The 23,376-nt window shown below is 44.5% G+C and overlaps 1 protein-coding gene across 1 annotated transcript in view; it reads left to right on the forward strand.

Moving 5' to 3' along the window:
* Window positions 1-208: 208 nt before the first annotated feature.
* The window catches only part of LOC135057169 (oocyte zinc finger protein XlCOF7.1-like), a 91,003-nt gene continuing 67,835 nt past the window's right edge, over window positions 209-23,376 (forward strand). Inside the window, exon 1 of the mRNA XM_063963067.1 lies at window positions 209-263. The gene's annotated coding sequence lies outside the window, so the exon portion shown is untranslated. The remainder of the gene's footprint in view (window positions 264-23,376) is intronic.

Consider the following 23,376-nt stretch of genomic DNA (forward strand, 5'->3'; position numbering starts at 1 on the left):
ACACAAGATCGTGGAACGCATAAACAGGAAATGGGACCGGAATTAGTTTAGATTGAAGGCAAATCCCGGAGCCCTGCATGTGGAACGCACAGTCAGGAAGTACAGCTCAAGTTGCTCTTGTAACGTACGATGCGGAAGTGATGCAGTTGGAGCGCACAACGCGGAAGTAATGCAGGTGGACCGCACGACGCGGAAGTGATGCAGGTGGAACGCACAGGCCGGAAGATGTGCTTTATTATTTTCGGAGTAACCACGTTATACTGGTGAGGTGATGTGTTGTGATCCAAGTAGGATTCTATGATTTATAAGAGGATGATGGGATTTTATATGAATAATTATACAGTCATGGATGTTATAGCCAAGAGTTTTTATACTGGTGGGAGTACAAGTGGCAGACTGTGGTGATGGATGTCATTATTTTGTAGGAATACAGATTATAAAATGCTAAATGTGGATTTATAGATTGCTATATCATTAGTTTCTTAGTCGTGGATTATATATTGGTAGGAGCACAGATTATGCAGATTTATATTACTCTAGTTTAGGGTTATAATATATATATTTGATTGTAGATGACGGAATGTTATATTATTCATAAAAGTGATAGATTGTACATTGGTAGGAACACAGGCTATGGGATGTTATATTATTCTATAGGTACGGATCACATGATGGTAGGGATACAGATTATAGGATGTTATTTTATTAATTTTATATTAATGAATGTTGCATACCCTCCAGTGCATTGGGTATGTGTGACTGGTGGTCAGAAGACCGTTGGTCACAATACCAACGGTGGGATCCTGGCTGTCGGATGGCCGGCGGGAGGGGGGGGGGAGAGCGGAGCAAAGCCCCTTGCGGGTTCAGTGGCTCGCTGCGCTCGCCACAGTTATATTCCCACTCTATGGGTGTCGTTTACCTAGTGCGTACCTAGCATCACACAGCGCCAGCCTCACCCCCTGCACCATGGCCGAGCAGCAGACCACAGCGCAGCTAGAAGCGGATCACTTGGATCACATGGATGATGCCAAGTTGGCCCTGGTGGGCATCAATATTGTGCTCAATAACGGCTTCAGGGAGTGGGATAATCAGGATCTGGTCTGAAGATTGACACTGTCTAGGTCAACCACTATGGGTCGACAGGGTCTGAAGGTCGACAGGGTTTCTAGCTCGACATGTGCTAGGTCAAAAGGTCGACATGCATTTTTCAAAAATTTTTATTTACGATTGGAATGGTAATCTGTGCCGAGCGAAGCGAGCCATGTGAGGGGACACGGTGCACTAATTGGGCTTCCCGGTCACTGTACGGAGAAAACGACACCAAAAAACATGAAAACTCATGTCGACCTGTCGACCTAGTACATGTCGACCTAGAAACCCTGTCGACCTTCAGACCCTGTCGGCCTAGTGACTGTCAACCTATAGTGGTCGACCTATTGGACACTGTCGATTTGATGATCCACACCCGGATAATCTGTTAGTGAAATACCAGTGAGGGCGGTGTGTATAGAACGCAGCACAATTGTCCCGGTGCTGCCCTGTGTGCGCCCCATGGTGTCAGGGTGGATGCTGTAATCGCTGAGGAGATGGAGGGATACTTCTGAGTGGCTGAGAGGCAAAGCTGCATTCATTTGGCTAATTAGGGCCGGTGTGTTACTGAGGGTCCATTGGTAATTGCTGTGCCAGTCAGGGTTCCTACCTGATACGGTGATTATTGTTCTAGTGAAGGTCCATGAGTGGGTGATTGCTGTGCCAGTCAGGGTCCCCGTGTGATTTTTTTGGGGGGCCAGTCAGGGTCCCCGGGTGATTGCTGTGTCGTTCAGGTTCTGTGGTGATTGTGATAAATCTAAATATTTATCGTATATAAAACACTTTAAGAGGTCTAAGAACACTGTACGCTATCTACGTAAGAAGTACCGTAAGGGTACGCAAGTTGTGTAGCGATCGCTCAACCGTAGTCGAGACGCTCAAGCGTCACGTTCGCTTACGGCCCAGTGATCACAGGCAGGCACGCTATTGGCTGCCGACTAACGTAATGATTCGCTATAGCGTAGCGTACGCTCGGGACCACGAGGAGATCACCAGCGGTGCAGACGCTTACAACGTTAAAACCTTTATATCTATACCTTTAACAATGAGATACACAGTATACCTTAGTGTAGAGACAGAGTGTAAGTGCAACCTGGTGTAACCTGATTAACTACAAAGCTGCTTGAGTGTCACCGACGCTCAGAGAATACTTAACACTATAAAGAATACACAGATACCTGGGCTTAGGGTCCAAAACCTATTATATGTATTATAACTATTATACTTGCAAAAGGAATCACAGTACAAATGATACACTACAATATAACATAAACCAACTAACCAGATAACTACACAGGAAATACAATACAATACAATTAAAGGAAAATACGAGAGAAAGAGTAGGGAGAGAGAGAGAGAGATGGCTCACAGTAAGACAATATGATTACGGAGAAAACTTACGCACAAGGGGAACGATCGCATGCGCCTCGATATCCAGCTCCCGATTATCAGCAATGAGAACCGTTGATGAGAGTGAATCTGGATATGGTCGGCCTGCCTATTTATGCCCCACACACAATACAATTCAATGGTCCCTACAATCTCATTGTCCATTGGACACAGGAATTCGGCTTCGCATTATAACAAAAGGTCATAGGTTGATTCATACAGGTGGGCTGTGACTGTTTCCAACTGTTCAGGTGGGTGGGATACTGGGTTTCCCGCCGCATGACTAAGTAAGAACAAATAATAGTAAATGGACATAAACTTCTTATGTCCATAACTATTCGCACGAGCGATTAATCCGCTCCAAACCAACACCGGAATATTGCTATTTAAATACTCTTCCGATGGGTACCAAACACTACTGTATGACCCCTGTTAGACCCTTCGTACAATACAAAGAGGGATCTCTCTGTTCAGGAACATGCTATGTTAACCAAACTTTCAGAATCTATCAAAGGGACCATGATCTATAAAATACCTTATTAGTGAAAATATGTAACGATTGAGTCGCACGCTACGACTACACAAACTTTACCGTAAATACGCATACCGAGCACCAGCGGGTGCACGCAACAGCGGGTATGCGCACTCACGGGAGAGCGCACGCATGCGCAGCGCGGACCTGAATGAGGTGCAAATATGGCAGTGTGCATAGAGATATTTTTCTGACTTTGACAGTCCACCCTTTGGCAGTCAATAATAACTGCCACCTTCTAAAACATTTCAAAAGGAGAAAAATATATGTCAGGGGTTAATTCATTTCCATGGTTGGGTAAGGGAGGAGAGAGGAGTAGGTGTGAAGAGGGTATGACCTAGTGAGATAGCAGAAGCATGTGTGTATGAATCCGTGTTTGGGGGGTCATGTATCATCGTGCCGTACGTGTTGTAAATTAAGCTTCGAGGTATTGCGAAGTATACATTTGAATTCCTTCTTATCCCGTGGTACGGGTCTGTGGATGGGCTGTCAAACTTTACCGAGCTCTTTTCGGATTTTGAACAAAATGGGGAGCACATTTTAATTGATGATACATGAATGGGGGAATATGTGATTGCTGATATCTGTGCCTGTATTCCCTATACTATGTGTGTCATTACCTGAGGGTTGTAGAAATGAAGAAAAGACATAATTACGGTAAATGCGGTGGTATTCTATGTCAGGTTAATGTGCATCTGTCGGTTGAAGTTTTGTTCGGTATCAGTTGAAAGTCGTCTTCTTTGCGCTGTGTTGCCCATTAGGTGTGAGCAAAAAGCTTTGTCAATGCCATTAGATTTACAAAAAATGTTGGGCTAGCGTAAGTTTAAGAATTCTAGGGAAACTGGGGATCCATGGCAAAGTTCATCAAATGTCCGTATCTCAAGTGGTCAAAACTTCTTCTTTGGTCTATCCGTTGTCTGTATAGCGTCTCGTCAACTTCCTCGTCCAAGGGGGTCTTTTTATCTTGGAGAAAAGCCAGAAAAACAGGTGAAAGAAACGGACCGTAGAAATCGCATTTTCATCACATCATTGTTTCTACATTTGGGTCATAAATCAAGTCCAGGTTAATTACAGTTTCCTCACTCCTCAAACTCATTACCCTGGTACGATGTTTGCACTTCATTAAAGCCTGACCGCATCTAAATATCAATCCAATCGATATGACAACACCTAAGATACATAGGAGAAACTTCCCAACATCCATTATGACTCCTTGAGCCCAGTCTCCCAAACCGGAGAACCAATTTCGCGGGTTCAACCATGACACCCAACCAGTCAGCTTACAGCAGCAAGAGTGAGATTGTGTTTTCGGCGAAATTCCCACTTCAATTGGAGAATATCGTCCATCTTTTGGTCTATGACCTCGACCGGATCCTCGGTGCTATTCGTGATATACGTGCAACACTTCACGCCGTACTGTGTTGCCAATGTAACACAATATCCGCCTGTCACTGCTGTGAGGTAATTAAGAACCATTCTATGCTGCACCAGTTCTGTTTTATAAGCTTGAAGTTCCCTTCCAGTATATCTAAACGTGTCATCATACATTTCAGTGATATTATCTAACAAATTTGCGAGCGCCGATATGTATTTATAATTTAGCACTCCTCTAGCGGTGCGGGTGAAATCTAACGCGATTAAGAATTGAATCCCGGTGGATTCACTTATCAGATCAGAGGCCGGATGCTCTGTCTTCTCTATCAGGTGTCTTTTAACAACGTGCTCGTAGTGGGTGTGAGTATAAGGAGCTTGGGCACCACGATGTATGTATTTCATTTTGTCATGTGTTACAGTCATCACTTCAGGCAATACTTTTCCAATATAACACAATCCTTCAGAGTTTGGGGCAAGCCACTTGTACGCCTTTCTCCCGCATATGAAATATGCATCATCGGGGAGAACATATGGGACGGAGAAGGACATAACCATATTACACACCTTCCAGGTGAAATCTCCTAACCCTAATTCTTCCATCTGCTTAATACACGTATCAGGTTGTACGATATGTGCACAGTATCCTGGTGATACTTCTCCAACTCTCGTAATCCTATTTCCTAAGGTGTACCTATACCGGAAAGATTTTCCTCTACTGGCTATGTGGCGTACAAGCTCTGTATCTGTAGGCATTCTATCTGCTCTATGCGAAAAGGTCATGGTGTGGTTACTCCATGACACTTCCCAATTTCCCGGCTTTCTGGGATTGGAGATGTTGAAACATAATAGGGACCTATCCACATGGTATTGGTGGAGCTTCAAACTAGGAGGGCTGGAGATATTAAACCTCCTGTCCACCGGTCTCCCACCATTTAACTCAAGTACCTCCCCTATCGTTAAAGGAAATGGTACTAGCCCTGATTTGCTATGACCTTGAGGTACTTGGGAGCATACCCAACAATCTGTTTTGTTTAACACATTACCCACTAAGGAGTGATAGTCACTCAATGGATGCCGGTCCATATGGATATTAAAACTGGATTGGCATTTCTTAATGCACCCATCTTCAATGACATTGTTACAGAGCCTACAGATACAGTTTTCTTCAGCTAACAATCCGTCACAATTTCTTCTATGGTCAATGCTATCGGATCGTTTTCTGATACTCGCCTTTGCTTGTTGGTTAGGTTGATCTTGGAAAACTACGCCTCCATCTTTATCATCAGAACCCATTCCAGAACCTTTATCGACCTCCATGGTACTCTCGCCGGAACAGACTGCTCTGGTCAACATCATGGTCAACAGGAAAATCCGGATCACAGTCTCTTGGGGCAAGTCCATCTTATAGGAGGAAACGGAGAAGAATGAGAAGGAGGAAAAAGAAATTTGAGGGAGAGGGGATGGGAAGTGGAGGAAAATAATAAAAGGGAGTGGGGAGTCGACAACAGCTCTCGGTCTTCAAGGCTCAGGTGCCGCCTCAGTCCTCCTGGAACAGACACTCCAGTGATACAACCTCTACCGTCTGTTCCTTATCACGGGACTTCTCTGGATCAGCAACCTTCTTGCAGTGGGATGAATGGACCCAAGTCTCTCTCTCAGCAACCTTTAGTGCTGTAGTGCTAGTCAATAAGACCTGGTATGGTCCTTCCCATCTGTCAATAAGGCAACCTGAGCGTAGAAAATTCCGTATCATTACATAATCCCCAGGTTCAATGTCATGACAATTACTATCAGGTAGATCAGGAATCACCAACTTCAGATTATCATTTTGATTCCTTAACTGTTTACTCATGTTAATCAAGTACTTTACAGTTACTTCATTGTTACATTTCAAATCATCCTGAGGGTTAATCATGGCATGCGGTTGTCGACCAAACAAGATTTCAAAGGGAGACAGATTAAGAGGGGACCTGGGAGTGGTTCTGATACTGTACAATACAATGGGTAAAGCTTCTGGCCATGTCAATCCTGTCTCTGCCATCACTTTACTCAATTTATTTTTAATAGTGCTGTTCACTCTTTCGACCTTCGCACTCGCCTGTGGACGGTACGGAGTGTGCAGCTTGCTATCAATTCCCATCAACTTACACATTCCTTGAAAGACATCACCTGTAAAATGGGTACCCCTATCACTTTCGATTATTCTAGGGATACCATATCTACATACAAATTCCTGCACAATTTTCTTAGCAGTAAACATAGCGGTATTTGTAGCCGCAGGAAATGCTTCGACCCAATTTGAGAAAACATCTATACAGACAAGTACATATTTCAAATTCCGACAAGGGGGTAATTGTATAAAGTCAATTTGTATTACCTGGAAAGGGCCGCCGGCAGGTGGGATATGGGATGGTTCTGTAGGTATTGCCTTTCCAATATTCTTTCTCAAACAGGTAAGGCATGACATTGCTCTTTTACTCGCATGAGAGGAGAATCCTGGGGCGCACCAATATGCTCTCACCAATTTGCACATCCCTTCCTTGCCTAGATGAGTCAGCCCGTGAGCTGCTTCAGCCAGGCATGGAAGATATGCTCTGGGGGCCACTGGTTTACCATGTCCATCCGTCCAGAGTCCTGAGGACTCCTGGCCATATCCCTTTGCCTTCCAGACTGCCTTTTCCTGTGTGGAACACAAATTTTGCATTTCACACAACTTCTGTGTGTTAATGGTATTAAATACCATCAATTGTGTGGTGTCTGTCTGTATGGGGGTAGCAGCTGCTAACTTAGCAGCTTCGTCTGCTCGGCTGTTACCAAGTGATACCGGGTCTTGGCTATATGTGTGTGCTTTACATTTGATAACAGCCACTCTGTCGGGTTCCTGTATCGCTGTTAGAAGCCTTTTTATGTGAGTTGCATGCGCTACCGGTGTACCAGCGGCCGTCATGAAATTTCTGAGACGCCATAGGGCTCCGAAATCATGGACTACCCCGAATGCGTATCTAGAATCGGTGTAGATATTGGCTGACTTACCCTTAGCCAATTCACATGCTCTGGTTAGGGCGACCAGTTCAGCAACCTGGGCTGAGTGAGGTGGGCCTAGCGGTTCCGCTTCTATGGTGTCTTGGTCATCTACGACTGCGTATCCAGTACACAAGTCTCCCGAGTCTGACTGTCTATGACAACTACCGTCCGTGTAGAACGTAAGTTCTGCATCTTCCAGTGGGTTGTCACTGATGTCAGGCCTTGCGGTAAAATTTTGGGTCAAATATTCCATACAATCATGTGTATCTTCCTTTATATTAAATCCTCCTTCCCCATCACTCTCACCTTCCACCCTTTGTGCCTGACCAGGCACACCTGGGAGATACGTTGCAGGATTTAATGCACTGCATCTCCTTATGGTGATGTTTACGGGGGCCATTAGTGCCAATTCCCATCTTGTAAACCTCGCTGATGAGACGTGTCTGGTTTGGGCAGAATTCAATAAGGCTGATACTGCATGTGGCGTATGGATTGTGAGGTTGTGGCCTAGCACGACGTCTTCGCTTTTTGTCACTAGCAATGCTATCGCAGCAACGCTTCGCAAGCATGTGGGGAGGGATCGCGCTACCGTGTCTAGCTGAGTGCTGTAGTATGCAACTGGCCTGCTGGCATCACCGTGTTTTTGGGTTAGTACACCTGCCGCGCAACCAGCACTTTCTGTTCCGTATAGTTCAAAGGGTTTCCCATAGTCTGGCATACCTAGTGCTGGTGCCTGCGTTAGGCACTGTTTGAGTCTCTCAAATGCTGTTTCGGACTCGTCTGTATGCGAAATCCTATCAGGTTTGTTTGAGGAGACCATTTCCTGCAAAGGTAACGCCAAAATGGAAAACCCTGGGATCCAATTACGGCAATACCCACACATTCCTAAAAACGTTCTGATCTGTTGCTGGGTTTGTGGCAGAGTCATGTCTCTAATTGCTTGGATTCTATCAGCGGTCAGGTGTCTCAGTCCTTGTGTTAGACAGTGTCCCAAATATTTTACCTTAGTTTGGCATAATTGTAACTTGTCTTTGGACACCTTGTGTCCTGTGTCTGAAAGATGAAACAGGAGCTGTTTCGTATCCTTCAGAGATGCTTCCAGTGAATCTGAACACAGCAGTAAATCGTTCACATACTGTATCAATACTGATCCACTGTCTGGTTGGAAAGACTGTAAACAATCATGCAAAGCCTGAGAAAATATACTTGGACTATCTATGAAACCTTGGGGTAATCGAGTCCACGTGTATTTGACTCCTCTGTATGTAAATGCAAACAAATATTGGCTGTCAGGGTGCAGAGGTACCGAAAAGAAAGCGGAGCAGAGGTCAATAACAGTGAAAAATTTGGCAGTGGGAGGGATTTGCATTAGGATGACAGCTGGATTTGGCACTACGGGGAACTGACTCTCAACTATTTTGTTAATCCCCCTTAGATCCTGCACTAGTCTGTAACCCCTCCCCCCACTCTTTTTAACAGGGAAGATGGGACTATTGGCAGTGCTGGACGTTCTTACCAGAATGCCCTGTTGTAGCAAGCGCTCTATTACTGGGTAAACTCCTAACTCCACCTCTGGCTTCAGAGGGTACTGTGGGATTTTTGGAGCTATCCTACCATCTTTTACTTGTACAACTACTGGAGCTACGTTTGCCATTAATCCAGTGTCTTGTCCGTCTTTTGTCCAAAGTGACTCTGGTATCTGAGATGTCATCTCTTCTATTTGGGATGGATTCCTATTTGTCATAATGGTATGTGACATTAATTTTGATGGGGAGTCTAACATGTCTCGCACTTCCTGAGCGTGTTTCTCAGGTATGTCCAAGAATACACCTTCAGGAGTACAATAAATGACGCACCCCATTTTACACAGTAAGTCTCTTCCCAGGAGATTTGTTGGTGCCGATGCAGCCAGCAAAAAGGAATGCTTGGTATGCAAAGGCCCTATTGTAATCTCGGCTGGTTTGCTAACAGGGTAGTGCTGGACTACTCCTGTTACTCCCATGGCTGGAATTGTCCTACCAGTGGTTCTCATGCCCACTGTCGAATTTATCACTGACTTGGCCGCCCCTGTGTCTACAAGAAAGTTTAAAGTTTTACCAGCTACATTAATTGCGATCTCGGGTTCACTTCCAAGGTTGGCAATTAATTTTACTGGCTGCAGATTACAGGTATGGCCACACCCCTATTGGGTATGGTGACCTTCCTGAATCCCGCTGGCAGCAACTACTTGTGAGGGAGATAGTTGGGAACTACCAGAGGCATGCCAGTCTCTGTTCGGGGGATATCTTTTTGTTTCCCCTGTATGTGGCTCATAACTCCGTTTCTGTGGACCCCGATCCCAATGTCGTGTGTCGTGTCGTTGTCTAGGGGGTTGGTATGAGTTTCGTGGATTCTTTACTCTACAATCTCGTGCCATGTGTCCCTGTTTGTGACAAGAATAACAAGTAACCATACTTGACTTACCCACAGGGTTTGGTGATACAAACAAAGGCTGCCTTGTGGTCAGGGCCTGTATACTTACTGACATTAATTTATCACCTTGTTGTTCCCTGTGTCTGGTGATGTTTCTATCGTGATCAATAGCAGCCTCTCTCAAAGTAGCCACAGACAGACCTCGCCAACATGGTTGTGTGGTCTGTACCCTAGTCTTCAATGACTCTTTTAAACCATCCATCAGTACCGATACTGCTACTTCCCGATGATTTGTGTCTGTTTTAATGTCCTCTATGCCTGTGTATTTTGCCATTTCTAATAATGCTCTGTGAAAATACTCTGCAGCTGTCTCTGACTCCTTCTGTTTAATGGAGAATATCTTATTCCATTTAGCTACCGCTGGGAAATACTCTTTTAACTGCAAGTTTATTCTTTTCACATTATCTTGGTTGTACACATCTGTAAGAGGTACATCATGATCTAGTCCGCAATCAGCTAAAAATTGAGTTGCGTCGACATTTGAGGGTAAACATGCTCTCAGCAATATCTGCCAGTCTTTATTGTTGGGCTCTACAGTGTTACCTAAGTCTCTGATGTATTTTTGACTGGCAACTAAGTCTTTTCTGGGGTCAGGAAATTCGGACACTATGGTCCTTAATTCCATTCGGGAAAATGGAGTGTACATGGCAATGTTCCTAATGGGAGTGGCTCCTGATGTGTCTGTTTTCCCATTTGGCACTGCTATTACTCTAACAGGTGTAATTCTAACAACCTCATTCTGTGTAGATTCTACAGGCTGTGGTGAAATAGTTTCAGCATAATGCATGGTGCCGTACTTACCAGTTGATACGACCTCACCTATCCCTCCGCTAGGGGCCTTTACTAATCTCGTGGGTGGAGCTGTGCCTACTGTGGTCTCTGCTATGGTGGCTGCTAGAGAGAGCGCTGAAATCGTTGCCGATTCGTCCTCTTGATCACACTCCTAAGGAAAGTTCAAAACAGGGTACAACTTGCACGGGTTAATACTTGCATGGGTTAATGGGTTAATATTATCATTAACATTTACACAGTTACTAAGTGATTTTGTGTTACACCTTAGTGCGTCTTTCTCCGCAATCAACTTCTCTCCTGATATATATGGTGGCGGTGGGGCCGTGGCAATCAGTTTTCTGTTAGAGCCAGATCCCGCCGCCTCAGCCAAACCTCTCTGTATCTCACCTTCCTGTTGCCACAACTGTAAATAATCATAATGCTGGATTCGTCTCTTTGTTGATTTTATGAGACATATCCTCCTCCTTAAATTTTGTAACACTTCTGAGCTGAAGCTCCCTACTCTTGGGAATTTCTCCCCGTCATGTACAGTCATTCTCTCCCATTCATCACATAAAGTTTCTGTGTGACTTCCGTATTTCTCACACATTATATACCTGGCCGACCCAATTGGTCGGACCACTGAATCAACCCGAACCGAGGTTGATCGCCCCCTACCTGAACAAGTGGCCCCCATAGTTCGAAAGTGTTGCTTTATTTAGCCAACCCTTACGCAAAACCAAATGTCCACAATAGGCTGACGGTGGTGGTTTACCGAGTACCCCACTCACTCGCCCACGCCGACCAATACGACCTGATCACACCGATATGGTGCTGGCGTACTCGACCTAGGGCCCCTGCGACCTGAACCTCTATTTACTGGAACCTGCGAGGGTTATCCGAAGAACACTTACTCTTTCCAGTAACTATTGGTTGCTGGATAGTTCCTGAGTGAGCAGCAAACTTCCCTTAAAATAAAAAAATTACACAAATCACGTTAGAGTGTACAAATAGCGTTTGTGACCCCTTTACTCTAATGGTATTAGGTCAGATTACTAACTAATGTACACAATTACGTGCGGTCCAATCGTTCAGTACACAAACAACTAAGCTTATGTACGGAAAGACCAATGGAATCGAAAATTACGGCTGCGAATTCCTTCAGCCAGAGCTTATATGGCCTATATGGGTGTTGCACCAACCCTTTTCGGTGTTGTGCCTGTGAACTGTATAGCGGACTTCCTTGTCAGCTGTACCTGGACCTCCTGGTCTGCTATGACCTCCTGGTCTTGTTACAGTATGACCTCCTGGTCTGCTATACTCTAATGCTCAAAATTGTATATTTAACCAGGGATGCCTCCCTAGCCACCGTGCACGTCACTTACACGCATGTACCTCACGAGTACTCGACTTTTCTTGTGGTTCAACCTTTAAAAATTGTAAAAACACTCACTCATCACATGTACACTTTTGTTTCTATTTCTATTTCTGCGCAGAAATTTTTCTTTAGATCAGGTGTGTTACCAATTAGGAGCAGGATCTGTTAATTAAATTTCGGACACCCAAAAATAGACTTGCGTTATTTCTCGCCTCGCGTTATTTATCGCTTTGCGTTATTTATCAACTTATCGTGACTTGAGCTACGTGGGCGTAACCGGACGCTCCGTTGCGTAACGTACGCTGCGTGCGTCGGCCTTTGGATTGCGTACGCAAGTCTTTGTTAGAGACACGTATACGCAAAGCAAAGATCCACCGTAACACAATTTATACTTTTATCAATGTAGATGATCCTTGATCATCTACCACACAACACACTGACTTCGCCTTATCTCCCAGGCAAAACTGTGTGTTTGTCTATCCTTTAACTATGTTATCTATTCTTAAACTATGAAATAACGGCAAATCTCTTTTAGCACTTTTATCAACTATAAAACTGGCAGACAGGAGAGTGATATACGAAAATGAAAAAGAAAAAGAAATGCAGATATATATATGTGTGCGTGTGTACGCAAGACAGAAAAAATAAACAGTTTTAAAAGGCACTAGCGTTTTGTTCTTACCTCCGGTTCCCGGATTCCTTCAGCACTCTTTACCTAAGCGAAGCAGACGCTTATCCTGTCAGCACTACGAGGGATACAACCTCCCGCCCTTTGCTGAGGGATAATGTCTGCTGATCTACCTAGTGCAGATATGTGAAGGACGGGCGAGCCGCCAATTGATAAATCTAAATATTTATCGTATATAAAACACTTTAAGAGGTCTAAGAACACTGTACGCTATCTACGTAAGAAGTACCGTAAGGGTACGCAAGTTGTGTAGCGATCGCTCAACCGTAGTCGAGACGCTCAAGCGTCACGTTCGCTTACGGCCCAGTGATCACAGGCAGGCACGCTATTGGCTGCCGACTAACGTAATGATTCGCTATAGCGTAGCGTACGCTCGGGACCACGAGGAGATCACCAGCGGTGCAGACGCTTACAACGTTAAAACCTTTATATCTATACCTTTAACAATGAGATACACAGTATACCTTAGTGTAGAGACAGAGTGTAAGTGCAACCTGGTGTAACCTGATTAACTACAAAGCTGCTTGAGTGTCACCGACGCTCAGAGAATACTTAACACTATAAAGAATACACAGATACCTGGGCTTAGGGTCCAAAACCTATTATATGTATTATAACTATTATACTTGCAAAAGGAATCACAGTACAAATGATACACTACAATATAACATAAACCAACTAACCAGATAACTACACAGGAAATACAATACAATACAATTAAAGGAAAATACGAGAGAAAGAGTAGGGAGAGAGAGAGAGAGATGGCTCACAGTAAGACAATATGATTACGGAGAAAACTTACGCACAAGGGGAACGATCGCATGCGCCTCGATATCCAGCTCCCGATTATCAGCAATGAGAACCGTTGATGAGAGTGAATCTGGATATGGTCGGCCTGCCTATTTATGCCCCACACACAATACAATTCAATGGTCCCTACAATCTCATTGTCCATTGGACACAGGAATTCGGCTTCGCATTATAACAAAAGGTCATAGGTTGATTCATACAGGTGGGCTGTGACTGTTTCCAACTGTTCAGGTGGGTGGGATACTGGGTTTCCCGCCGCATGACTAAGTAAGAACAAATAATAGTAAATGGACATAAACTTCTTATGTCCATAACTATTCGCACGAGCGATTAATCCGCTCCAAACCAACACCGGAATATTGCTATTTAAATACTCTTCCGATGGGTACCAAACACTACTGTATGACCCCTGTTAGACCCTTCGTACAATACAAAGAGGGATCTCTCTGTTCAGGAACATGCTATGTTAACCAAACTTTCAGAATCTATCAAAGGGACCATGATCTATAAAATACCTTATTAGTGAAAATATGTAACGATTGAGTCGCACGCTACGACTACACAAACTTTACCGTAAATACGCATACCGAGCACCAGCGGGTGCACGCAACAGCGGGTATGCGCACTCACGGGAGAGCGCACGCATGCGCAGCGCGGACCTGAATGAGGTGCAAATATGGCAGTGTGCATAGAGATATTTTTCTGACTTTGACAGTCCACCCTTTGGCAGTCAATAATAACTGCCACCTTCTAAAACATTTCAAAAGGAGAAAAATATATGTCAGGGGTTAATTCATTTCCATGGTTGGGTAAGGGAGGAGAGAGGAGTAGGTGTGAAGAGGGTATGACCTAGTGAGATAGCAGAAGCATGTGTGTATGAATCCGTGTTTGGGGGGTCATGTATCATCGTGCCGTACGTGTTGTAAATTAAGCTTCGAGGTATTGCGAAGTATACATTTGAATTCCTTCTTATCCCGTGGTACGGGTCTGTGGATGGGCTGTCAAACTTTACCGAGCTCTTTTCGGATTTTGAACAAAATGGGGAGCACATTTTAATTGATGATACATGAATGGGGGAATATGTGATTGCTGATATCTGTGCCTGTATTCCCTATACTATGTGTGTCATTACCTGAGGGTTGTAGAAATGAAGAAAAGACATAATTACGGTAAATGCGGTGGTATTCTATGTCAGGTTAATGTGCATCTGTCGGTTGAAGTTTTGTTCGGTATCAGTTGAAAGTCGTCTTCTTTGCGCTGTGTTGCCCATTAGGTGTGAGCAAAAAGCTTTGTCAATGCCATTAGATTTACAAAAAATGTTGGGCTAGCGTAAGTTTAAGAATTCTAGGGAAACTGGGGATCCATGGCAAAGTTCATCAAATGTCCGTATCTCAAGTGGTCAAAACTTCTTCTTTGGTCTATCCGTTGTCTGTATAGCGTCTCGTCAACTTCCTCGTCCAAGGGGGTCTTTTTATCTTGGAGAAAAGCCAGAAAAACAGGTGAAAGAAACGGACCGTAGAAATCGCATTTTCATCACATCATTGTTTCTACATTTGGGTCATAAATCAAGTCCAGGTTAATTACAGTTTCCTCACTCCTCAAACTCATTACCCTGGTACGATGTTTGCACTTCATTAAAGCCTGACCGCATCTAAATATCAATCCAATCGATATGACAACACCTAAGATACATAGGAGAAACTTCCCAACATCCATTATGACTCCTTGAGCCCAGTCTCCCAAACCGGAGAACCAATTTCGCGGGTTCAACCATGACACCCAACCAGTCAGCTTACAGCAGCAAGAGTGAGATTGTGTTTTCGGCGAAATTCCCACTTCAATTGGAGAATATCGTCCATCTTTTGGTCTATGACCTCGACCGGATCCTCGGTGCTATTCGTGATATACGTGCAACACTTCACGCCGTACTGTGTTGCCAATGTAACACAATATCCGCCTGTCACTGCTGTGAGGTAATTAAGAACCATTCTATGCTGCACCAGTTCTGTTTTATAAGCTTGAAGTTCCCTTCCAGTATATCTAAACGTGTCATCATACATTTCAGTGATATTATCTAACAAATTTGCGAGCGCCGATATGTATTTATAATTTAGCACTCCTCTAGCGGTGCGGGTGAAATCTAACGCGATTAAGAATTGAATCCCGGTGGATTCACTTATCAGATCAGAGGCCGGATGCTCTGTCTTCTCTATCAGGTGTCTTTTAACAACGTGCTCGTAGTGGGTGTGAGTATAAGGAGCTTGGGCACCACGATGTATGTATTTCATTTTGTCATGTGTTACAGTCATCACTTCAGGCAATACTTTTCCAATATAACACAATCCTTCAGAGTTTGGGGCAAGCCACTTGTACGCCTTTCTCCCGCATATGAAATATGCATCATCGGGGAGAACATATGGGACGGAGAAGGACATAACCATATTACACACCTTCCAGGTGAAATCTCCTAACCCTAATTCTTCCATCTGCTTAATACACGTATCAGGTTGTACGATATGTGCACAGTATCCTGGTGATACTTCTCCAACTCTCGTAATCCTATTTCCTAAGGTGTACCTATACCGGAAAGATTTTCCTCTACTGGCTATGTGGCGTACAAGCTCTGTATCTGTAGGCATTCTATCTGCTCTATGCGAAAAGGTCATGGTGTGGTTACTCCATGACACTTCCCAATTTCCCGGCTTTCTGGGATTGGAGATGTTGAAACATAATAGGGACCTATCCACATGGTATTGGTGGAGCTTCAAACTAGGAGGGCTGGAGATATTAAACCTCCTGTCCACCGGTCTCCCACCATTTAACTCAAGTACCTCCCCTATCGTTAAAGGAAATGGTACTAGCCCTGATTTGCTATGACCTTGAGGTACTTGGGAGCATACCCAACAATCTGTTTTGTTTAACACATTACCCACTAAGGAGTGATAGTCACTCAATGGATGCCGGTCCATATGGATATTAAAACTGGATTGGCATTTCTTAATGCACCCATCTTCAATGACATTGTTACAGAGCCTACAGATACAGTTTTCTTCAGCTAACAATCCGTCACAATTTCTTCTATGGTCAATGCTATCGGATCGTTTTCTGATACTCGCCTTTGCTTGTTGGTTAGGTTGATCTTGGAAAACTACGCCTCCATCTTTATCATCAGAACCCATTCCAGAACCTTTATCGACCTCCATGGTACTCTCGCCGGAACAGACTGCTCTGGTCAACATCATGGTCAACAGGAAAATCCGGATCACAGTCTCTTGGGGCAAGTCCATCTTATAGGAGGAAACGGAGAAGAATGAGAAGGAGGAAAAAGAAATTTGAGGGAGAGGGGATGGGAAGTGGAGGAAAATAATAAAAGGGAGTGGGGAGTCGACAACAGCTCTCGGTCTTCAAGGCTCAGGTGCCGCCTCAGTCCTCCTGGAACAGACACTCCAGTGATACAACCTCTACCGTCTGTTCCTTATCACGGGACTTCTCTGGATCAGCAACCTTCTTGCAGTGGGATGAATGGACCCAAGTCTCTCTCTCAGCAACCTTTAGTGCTGTAGTGCTAGTCAATAAGACCTGGTATGGTCCTTCCCATCTGTCAATAAGGCAACCTGAGCGTAGAAAATTCCGTATCATTACATAATCCCCAGGTTCAATGTCATGACAATTACTATCAGGTAGATCAGGAATCACCAACTTCAGATTATCATTTTGATTCCTTAACTGTTTACTCATGTTAATCAAGTACTTTACAGTTACTTCATTGTTACATTTCAAATCATCCTGAGGGTTAATCATGGCATGCGGTTGTCGACCAAACAAGATTTCAAAGGGAGACAGATTAAGAGGGGACCTGGGAGTGGTTCTGATACTGTACAATACAATGGGTAAAGCTTCTGGCCATGTCAATCCTGTCTCTGCCATCACTTTACTCAATTTATTTTTAATAGTGCTGTTCACTCTTTCGACCTTCGCACTCGCCTGTGGACGGTACGGAGTGTGCAGCTTGCTATCAATTCCCATCAACTTACACATTCCTTGAAAGACATCACCTGTAAAATGGGTACCCCTATCACTTTCGATTATTCTAGGGATACCATATCTACATACAAATTCCTGCACAATTTTCTTAGCAGTAAACATAGCGGTATTTGTAGCCGCAGGAAATGCTTCGACCCAATTTGAGAAAACATCTATACAGACAAGTACATATTTCAAATTCCGACAAGGGGGTAATTGTATAAAGTCAATTTGTATTACCTGGAAAGGGCCGCCGGCAGGTGGGATATGGGATGGTTCTGTAGGTATTGCCTTTCCAATATTCTTTCTCAAACAGGTAAGGCATGACATTGCTCTTTTACTCGCATGAGAGGAGAATCCTGGGGCGCACCAATATGCTCTCACCAATTTGCACATCCCTTCCTTGCCTAGATGAGTCAGCCCGTGAGCTGCTTCAGCCAGGCATGGAAGATATGCTCTGGGGGCCACTGGTTTACCATGTCCATCCGTCCAGAGTCCTGAGGACTCCTGGCCATATCCCTTTGCCTTCCAGACTGCCTTTTCCTGTGTGGAACACAAATTTTGCATTTCACACAACTTCTGTGTGTTAATGGTATTAAATACCATCAATTGTGTGGTGTCTGTCTGTATGGGGGTAGCAGCTGCTAACTTAGCAGCTTCGTCTGCTCGGCTGTTACCAAGTGATACCGGGTCTTGGCTATATGTGTGTGCTTTACATTTGATAACAGCCACTCTGTCGGGTTCCTGTATCGCTGTTAGAAGCCTTTTTATGTGAGTTGCATGCGCTACCGGTGTACCAGCGGCCGTCATGAAATTTCTGAGACGCCATAGGGCTCCGAAATCATGGACTACCCCGAATGCGTATCTAGAATCGGTGTAGATATTGGCTGACTTACCCTTAGCCAATTCACATGCTCTGGTTAGGGCGACCAGTTCAGCAACCTGGGCTGAGTGAGGTGGGCCTAGCGGTTCCGCTTCTATGGTGTCTTGGTCATCTACGACTGCGTATCCAGTACACAAGTCTCCCGAGTCTGACTGTCTATGACAACTACCGTCCGTGTAGAACGTAAGTTCTGCATCTTCCAGTGGGTTGTCACTGATGTCAGGCCTTGCGGTAAAATTTTGGGTCAAATATTCCATACAATCATGTGTATCTTCCTTTATATTAAATCCTCCTTCCCCATCACTCTCACCTTCCACCCTTTGTGCCTGACCAGGCACACCTGGGAGATACGTTGCAGGATTTAATGCACTGCATCTCCTTATGGTGATGTTTACGGGGGCCATTAGTGCCAATTCCCATCTTGTAAACCTCGCTGATGAGACGTGTCTGGTTTGGGCAGAATTCAATAAGGCTGATACTGCATGTGGCGTATGGATTGTGAGGTTGTGGCCTAGCACGACGTCTTCGCTTTTTGTCACTAGCAATGCTATCGCAGCAACGCTTCGCAAGCATGTGGGGAGGGATCGCGCTACCGTGTCTAGCTGAGCGCTGTAGTATGCAACTGGCCTGCTGGCATCACCGTGTTTTTGGGTTAGTACACCTGCCGCGCAACCAGCACTTTCTGTTCCGTATAGTTCAAAGGGTTTCCCATAGTCTGGCATACCTAGTGCTGGTGCCTGCGTTAGGCACTGTTTGAGTCTCTCAAATGCTGTTTCGGACTCGTCTGTATGCGAAATCCTATCAGGTTTGTTTGAGGAGACCATTTCCTGCAAAGGTAACGCCAAAATGGAAAACCCTGGGATCCAATTACGGCAATACCCACACATTCCTAAAAACGTTCTGATCTGTTGCTGGGTTTGTGGCAGAGTCATGTCTCTAATTGCTTGGATTCTATCAGCAGTCAGGTGTCTCAGTCCTTGTGTTAGACAGTGTCCCAAATATTTTACCTTAGTTTGGCATAATTGTAACTTGTCTTTGGACACCTTGTGTCCTGTGTCTGAAAGATGAAACAGGAGCTGTTTCGTATCCTTCAGAGATGCTTCCAGTGAATCTGAACACAGCAGTAAATCGTTCACATACTGTATCAATACTGATCCACTGTCTGGTTGGAAAGACTGTAAACAATCATGCAAAGCCTGAGAAAATATACTTGGACTATCTATGAAACCTTGGGGTAATCGAGTCCACGTGTATTTGACTCCTCTGTATGTAAATGCAAACAAATATTGGCTGTCAGGGTGCAGAGGTACCGAAAAGAAAGCGGAGCAGAGGTCAATAACAGTGAAAAATTTGGCAGTGGGAGGGATTTGCATTAGGATGACAGCTGGATTTGGCACTACGGGGAACTGACTCTCAACTATTTTGTTAATCCCCCTTAGATCCTGCACTAGTCTGTAACCCCTCCCCCCACTCTTTTTAACAGGGAAGATGGGACTATTGGCAGTGCTGGACGTTCTTACCAGAATGCCCTGTTGTAGCAAGCGCTCTATTACTGGGTAAACTCCTAACTCCACCTCTGGCTTCAGAGGGTACTGTGGGATTTTTGGAGCTATCCTACCATCTTTTACTTGTACAACTACTGGAGCTACGTTTGCCATTAATCCAGTGTCTTGTCCGTCTTTTGTCCAAAGTGACTCTGGTATCTGAGATGTCATCTCTTCTATTTGGGATGGATTCCTATTTGTCATAATGGTATGTGACATTAATTTTGATGGGGAGTCTAACATGTCTCGCACTTCCTGAGCGTGTTTCTCAGGTATGTCCAAGAATACACCTTCAGGAGTACAATAAATGACGCACCCCATTTTACACAGTAAGTCTCTTCCCAGGAGATTTGTTGGTGCCGATGCAGCCAGCAAAAAGGAATGCTTGGTATGCAAAGGCCCTATTGTAATCTCGGCTGGTTTGCTAACAGGGTAGTGCTGGACTACTCCTGTTACTCCCATGGCTGGAATTGTCCTACCAGTGGTTCTCATGCCCACTGTCGAATTTATCACTGACTTGGCCGCCCCTGTGTCTACAAGAAAGTTTAAAGTTTTACCAGCTACATTAATTGCGATCTCGGGTTCACTTCCAAGGTTGGCAATTAATTTTACTGGCTGCAGATTACAGGTATGGCCACACCCCTATTGGGTATGGTGACCTTCCTGAATCCCGCTGGCAGCAACTACTTGTGAGGGAGATAGTTGGGAACTACCAGAGGCATGCCAGTCTCTGTTCGGGGGATATCTTTTTGTTTCCCCTGTATGTGGCTCATAACTCCGTTTCTGTGGACCCCGATCCCAATGTCGTGTGTCGTGTCGTTGTCTAGGGGGTTGGTATGAGTTTCGTGGATTCTTTACTCTACAATCTCGTGCCATGTGTCCCTGTTTGTGACAAGAATAACAAGTAACCATACTTGACTTACCCACAGGGTTTGGTGATACAAACAAAGGCTGCCTTGTGGTCAGGGCCTGTATACTTACTGACATTAATTTATCACCTTGTTGTTCCCTGTGTCTGGTGATGTTTCTATCGTGATCAATAGCAGCCTCTCTCAAAGTAGCCACAGACAGACCTCGCCAACATGGTTGTGTGGTCTGTACCCTAGTCTTCAATGACTCTTTTAAACCATCCATCAGTACCGATACTGCTACTTCCCGATGATTTGTGTCTGTTTTAATGTCCTCTATGCCTGTGTATTTTGCCATTTCTAATAATGCTCTGTGAAAATACTCTGCAGCTGTCTCTGACTCCTTCTGTTTAATGGAGAATATCTTATTCCATTTAGCTACCGCTGGGAAATACTCTTTTAACTGCAAGTTTATTCTTTTCACATTATCTTGGTTGTACACATCTGTAAGAGGTACATCATGATCTAGTCCGCAATCAGCTAAAAATTGAGTTGCGTCGACATTTGAGGGTAAACATGCTCTCAGCAATATCTGCCAGTCTTTATTGTTGGGCTCTACAGTGTTACCTAAGTCTCTGATGTATTTTTGACTGGCAACTAAGTCTTTTCTGGGGTCAGGAAATTCGGACACTATGGTCCTTAATTCCATTCGGGAAAATGGAGTGTACATGGCAATGTTCCTAATGGGAGTGGCTCCTGATGTGTCTGTTTTCCCATTTGGCACTGCTATTACTCTAACAGGTGTAATTCTAACAACCTCATTCTGTGTAGATTCTACAGGCTGTGGTGAAATAGTTTCAGCATAATGCATGGTGCCGTACTTACCAGTTGATACGACCTCACCTATCCCTCCGCTAGGGGCCTTTACTAATCTCGTGGGTGGAGCTGTGCCTACTGTGGTCTCTGCTATGGTGGCTGCTAGAGAGAGCGCTGAAATCGTTGCCGATTCGTCCTCTTGATCACACTCCTAAGGAAAGTTCAAAACAGGGTACAACTTGCACGGGTTAATACTTGCATGGGTTAATGGGTTAATATTATCATTAACATTTACACAGTTACTAAGTGATTTTGTGTTACACCTTAGTGCGTCTTTCTCCGCAATCAACTTCTCTCCTGATATATATGGTGGCGGTGGGGCCGTGGCAATCAGTTTTCTGTTAGAGCCAGATCCCGCCGCCTCAGCCAAACCTCTCTGTATCTCACCTTCCTGTTGCCACAACTGTAAATAATCATAATGCTGGATTCGTCTCTTTGTTGATTTTATGAGACATATCCTCCTCCTTAAATTTTGTAACACTTCTGAGCTGAAGCTCCCTACTCTTGGGAATTTCTCCCCGTCATGTACAGTCATTCTCTCCCATTCATCACATAAAGTTTCTGTGTGACTTCCGTATTTCTCACACATTATATACCTGGCCGACCCAATTGGTCGGACCACTGAATCAACCCGAACCGAGGTTGATCGCCCCCTACCTGAACAAGTGGCCCCCATAGTTCGAAAGTGTTGCTTTATTTAGCCAACCCTTACGCAAAACCAAATGTCCACAATAGGCTGACGGTGGTGGTTTACCGAGTACCCCACTCACTCGCCCACGCCGACCAATACGACCTGATCACACCGATATGGTGCTGGCGTACTCGACCTAGGGCCCCTGCGACCTGAACCTCTATTTACTGGAACCTGCGAGGGTTATCCGAAGAACACTTACTCTTTCCAGTAACTATTGGTTGCTGGATAGTTCCTGAGTGAGCAGCAAACTTCCCTTAAAATAAAAAAATTACACAAATCACGTTAGAGTGTACAAATAGCGTTTGTGACCCCTTTACTCTAATGGTATTAGGTCAGATTACTAACTAATGTACACAATTACGTGCGGTCCAATCGTTCAGTACACAAACAACTAAGCTTATGTACGGAAAGACCAATGGAATCGAAAATTACGGCTGCGAATTCCTTCAGCCAGAGCTTATATGGCCTATATGGGTGTTGCACCAACCCTTTTCGGTGTTGTGCCTGTGAACTGTATAGCGGACTTCCTTGTCAGCTGTACCTGGACCTCCTGGTCTGCTATGACCTCCTGGTCTTGTTACAGTATGACCTCCTGGTCTGCTATACTCTAATGCTCAAAATTGTATATTTAACCAGGGATGCCTCCCTAGCCACCGTGCACGTCACTTACACGCATGTACCTCACGAGTACTCGACTTTTCTTGTGGTTCAACCTTTAAAAATTGTAAAAACACTCACTCATCACATGTACACTTTTGTTTCTATTTCTATTTCTGCGCAGAAATTTTTCTTTAGATCAGGTGTGTTACCAATTAGGAGCAGGATCTGTTAATTAAATTTCGGACACCCAAAAATAGACTTGCGTTATTTCTCGCCTCGCGTTATTTATCGCTTTGCGTTATTTATCAACTTATCGTGACTTGAGCTACGTGGGCGTAACCGGACGCTCCGTTGCGTAACGTACGCTGCGTGCGTCGGCCT

The sequence above is a fragment of the Pseudophryne corroboree genome, chromosome 3 (genome assembly GCF_028390025.1).
Source record: "Pseudophryne corroboree isolate aPseCor3 chromosome 3, aPseCor3.hap2, whole genome shotgun sequence".
Classification (NCBI taxonomy): Eukaryota; Metazoa; Chordata; class Amphibia; order Anura; family Myobatrachidae; genus Pseudophryne; species Pseudophryne corroboree.